The following is a 5,314-nucleotide window of genomic DNA, read 5'->3' as shown; positions in this document are numbered from 1 at the left end:
TTAGGCATGAGTCAAATATGCTCCTTTTACCAAAATTTTCACCTACAGTGTTATGCTCTTCAGTTTTCCCATTATGCATGCATTATGCTTCTATAGGTTAGCAACATTTTTTCACAATTATCTTGGGACATTTTGATCAGTGAATGCTCTATTAGAGTATTTCACTACAATATGTGACTGTTCTATTAGAGAGTATTGATCTTAGGAGCTATATGTACAATGCATTTGAATGTTCTAGTATAGTTTGCAGCTTCCACTGACTGCTTTATTAGGGAGTACATGCAGCATTGCTGGTATAGCACTCCAGTCCAATATGTTTTTATTATGCTGGCATATTTGATGTAGACCTATTTCTGATATAGTACTAGCTGGTATTCAATCACTCTATGATTTGGACAAAGTTGTTAGTTATGTTTAAAAATGGCCTACATTTTCTATTAATATTATCATGATTTTGGAAAGTCCTACTGAATGTAGCCACTACCTTGCAAAATACTGTAATTCGCTTTATTTTTGTGTAAAAAATTTTCGGGATAAAAATTTTTGTGCAAAAATATTTTCGCATGATTTACTTGAATGACTGCTCTGTTAGAGTAATTCGATCTTATGTAAAATTTTCGTACAAGTTGTTGCATACGAAAATTATTTTGCAACGAAAAAAAGCAAATTATGGTAAAAAATGTACGGCGTATAACAGCAATCTTACAAATAAAAAGCATTTATATAATATGAGTGTATATTATATGTACCAGAATGTTTTTCCATAGATTATAATATTCCTACCAGGGAATATATAATCTATGGTTTTTCTGCCCAATTATTATTGCTATCAAATTAAAGGCTCCTAAATAGGCACCAGCCTATTTTGCTGGTATAATTTTGAGCATAATAGGAGCTCTGAAGCATCAAGCATAATATATATGAAACCGAATTTTGGAAAATAACCCATATGGGTGTGCATGAAATAATTAGAATCATGTTTATTGGTTATGGGTTACTTGTATTAAGAGCAGAGCACAGTTTTAATTTAAGGTATTGAGATAAAGTAGATTTGCACTATAAAGTTTGTTATGACCAATAAATATTTAAGGTGTCAAATGCACCTATATGGTTGATTTTCCAAAATTTGGTTACATATACAGTGGAACCCCAGCTATCTGAACTCCTTAGGACCAGGGGTGGTCCATAAGTCTGAAAAGCCCGCATCTATGAAACTGTGTATAAATAACCATGAAGAACTTTTTTTTTAAAATATCAGTATATCAACTACCCTAATAGCACAGTCACTATTCTAATAGAGCAGTCATTTCAGTAGTTCGGTTAACTGAGAATCTGGATCCAGGTAAGCGGGGTCCAGATAACTAAGGTTCCACTGTACTGTAGCATTTTAGTAATATGTTTCTGACTCCCTGCTACACAGGCTTTCAGTAGCCTTCTTTGCAGATCCCTAGTAGCAATAGTGAATAATGATTATAACACAAGAGAAGCCAATAAGTAATACCACTAAGTAATAAGTAATATCGTTAAGTACAGAACTACTGGTTGAATACAGAGGAAATCCTTGATCCCAGACTGTGTGGCTCCTCAGGCACTTGCAAGCTGTCTGTGGATCAAGTCACCACCTGGTCTGGGATATTTTTCTACATTCAACAGAGTTTTACTAACATGTTTCTATACTGTACCTCTTGTGGGCCCTAGTGGTATAGTGACTAGTAAAATAAGCATAATGGGCAGAAAAGTCATGCCATATAGTGGCATAACACATACCACAGAAATAGATCGATATACTTGTTTTAGAACAGTCAATAGCTAACTAGTTGACATATAACCATTTCATTTGTGCAATGCATATGTCTACCAAAAGAACAGTTTACAAGGGTGGATCCAGACTTTTATAAAGGGGGTTCCATTTTTGGAATTGCAACTTCAACCAAACTGTAAGTTGAAGACCAAAAAAAAGTCATCACCTGCTGACAATAGCTGCCTCTCACCAACTACATTTCCTTATTTATAACTGTATACATAGCTTGCTATACTGCTCCTCAAAGAACTACTTTGACTGGTCTATTAGAGTATCTCGAGTATGAGAGGCTCTTTCAAAAAGGTGGTTCCATGGAACCCTTTGAACCCCCCTGGATCAACCCCTGATTTATGCAGCAGTTTTCTTGCTTTTGATGACAAGCTAAGTTATTCTATGCATTCAAAAAGTACAATTTATTAGCAACTAATTTGACTATGACACAAATATTGAGTATACTAGACAAATTTTTGAGCAATGCAGCATAGCATAATATTATTATGCAATAGGCGACAGTAAAAACATAATAGACTGTTGCCTAATGCTAAATGTGTTCCCTACTGTACTATACTCTAATTATGTGTTCAGCTGTACAGAATTCCAAAATATATCACTTAGAAAATTGGTCTTGAGACTCTTGACTGCTCAGTTAGAGAATAAATGTTCTATTAAGATATTTCAACATGTGGTGATTGTAATAATTAGAGCATGTATCCCAATCTTGAGTCTATTATAAAATTAATTTTGTATTACTGTTCTATTACTGCACTGATTGCAGTTCCCTTTGATACTCAATATACAAAATTGTGTTCATTATGCTATTGCCAATACCTATTATGCCTGTAATTATGCTGACATAATCAATGCAGGCTACAAGGGCAGATTTAAGATTTTTCCAAATAGGAGGCTAAGCTGCACAGTGTCATAGGTAGCTTGTGTGATGCCACTGAAGGAGTATTATGAATGCAGTGGCTCGATAACTACCAGACTAGTAAATGACTAAGTTGGCATGCCAAATCAGTCAAATTAAGCCACTTAACTAATATTTTAAAACCACATAAGTCACTTTTTAAATACAGTAGTTAAATGCAAGTTAACTAGCATCATATAAGAACCAAAATGGCCACAGCAGACATTGTTGCTAATTGTTCAAATAAAACAAACCCACAATGAAAACTTTTGTAACTATGGAGATGCAACCCACAATGAACATTTTCTTGAAAATTCTGAAGGAAAGAGGTGCAGTCCCCTTCTGGAGTAGTGTAACTAGTGTTAAACAATACCCAATAGGTATAGTTATATAGACATAATTAGTATTGCTAGTAATGCATAATAATGTATGAAACAGCGTTGAAACCGGGTCGGGTCATCCGGGTCACATTTTCTCCGGGTCATCCGGGTCTGACCCGGTTTACAATTTATCCGGGTCTGACCCGGATTGGATCACGTGAGAAACAAAATTGTTCGTTTGACGACATGGAAACTTATAAACGCTATCGCGTAGCTCTTTCGTGAGCCACGCCCACTTATCGCATTACCAACATACGCTCAGCCACGCCCATTTGTTAGTAAGTGTAGTATGTAGCACGAAACTGAGGGTATCTATGGTGAGGGGTAGCTATTGTCAGTAGGTGAAGGCCTTTTTTTTTTTTTTTTTTTTTTTTGGTCTTCAACCTACAGCTAGCCTGAAGTTGCAATATTTACTCAACACGAATCGAACGCTCAAAATGTAGACTCGTTCGCTCGCTCGAGACTAGCCGAAACACTTCTCAGCTCTAATTAATCCGGGTCACATCCGGGTCAAATCCGGGTCAGTGGGTCATCCGGGTCAGCAGTAGTGACCCGGTTTCAACGTTGGTATGAAATAAGTCTGCTTTTGATTAAGCATACTGTAAAAGAAATTTGGGTTATGATGATTAATAAAGGAAAGGAATCCCTCTCTCCAAATCCTCTCCTGAGCTAGCTAATTCCTAATTTTAAAGTCCATTTCTGCACTGATTCTTTTTTGTGCTTTTAAGTCTCATTATGTGTAGCCTGTTGACTTTAAACCCTGTGTGTTTTGCTATATAAATCGAAAGTACGTACATTCATGCTTGAAGTTCCTTGAGCTGCATATATAGTACTGGTACATATATCATTACTGTTGGTGTAATTGGTGGCTCCAAGGTAATGCCTCTAAGCCGAGGGGTAGCCAACATCTTGGGATTCTCATACACTATCTGAGAAATCCAATTAGAAATCCATTAAATATTTAGAAATCCTGATTCATGTACAAAATAGGTTATTCTCGTTTTCGTCCGTTCATGAATTCAATTACGGTCACCACTCTATGCAACTGATAGTGCAAAGTACACCTGTGTCTCATTTGAAGTTCCCAGCTACTCTCTCAGGTGTTCCTTTGCAAAAACTTGAAGTAAAAACGCCACCGTAAAAATTGAAAATAGAATTATATTGTATTAACAAATATATTTTAAATACAGAATTATTTTTGAAATGCTTAAATATTGGGACTCTCGTACATCATGTAGGGTTTTTGCATGGACGCTGGCCACCCCTCGCTCTAAGCTGAAGGAACTGGCAAAATATTTTGCAGACAGAACAAAGCTGAATCAGATCCTGAAAAGGTAACCACTGTAACTTGGTATGTAGCTGTTCTGATAGAGATTCATGATGTAAACTTCCTACAATATACGTGTACTGCTCTATATATGTTGCTATAAAATGATATTATCTAAGCACGTTAATAAAACAACTGGTAGTATAGAGGACTTGCACGTGTGAAGAAATTGTTGCTAGGCAGACATGTTTTGGGACAACTTTAACTTTCTATGGTGCTTATTGGGTCAGAATGAAGGTAATGAGATTTATTCATTAAGTGCTGGGTATAGTGGCACTGGGAAGTGGGGTTGGTTTCAAAATAGAAAATCTTATCATTGGCTTTGTGAAATAGGTGGCTAATTAAATTTCGATACATTATTCACCAATTCTAACTTCTTCACCTTTTTTAACGAGCTGGGTGGTATTTACAGCACAACACTGATTCACTTCATTACAGCCTGTACCAAATCCTGAGAAAGTGCTTTTCAGCCACAACACTGTCCTGAAACATGGCCAACAGCTGCAGTTGCTTAGCAATTATGATGATTTACGTCATGCTGCAAGTCCTCTATATATAGTGTATATAATAGCTACCCTTAAAATCAACTGATATCAGATGAGTCACTCACTATGACATCATGATGATGACACACAAACAAAATGCCTTTCTATAATGTTAATTAATCTGACAAGTGAATGTGTTATAACCTCACCTTGATCCATTATTTTGAAAAACATCAAGTGGTTAGCCATTAGATCTAGAATTACTTGTTAGTCAAAGTCCCTTGACAAAAATGCTAATTTAAGTGGCTAAAATACTGTGGTGTGAGCATATGTCCAATTTGACAACTACGTAGTGTGATTAATGCCTTATAGCATAGCAACAGTGGCAATTCTCTAGTTAAAATTTTGGTCCTA

Source organism: Dysidea avara, chromosome 5 (assembly GCF_963678975.1).
Source record: "Dysidea avara chromosome 5, odDysAvar1.4, whole genome shotgun sequence".
NCBI lineage: Eukaryota > Metazoa > Porifera > Demospongiae > Dictyoceratida > Dysideidae > Dysidea > Dysidea avara.
This window is presented reverse-complemented; position numbering follows the sequence as displayed.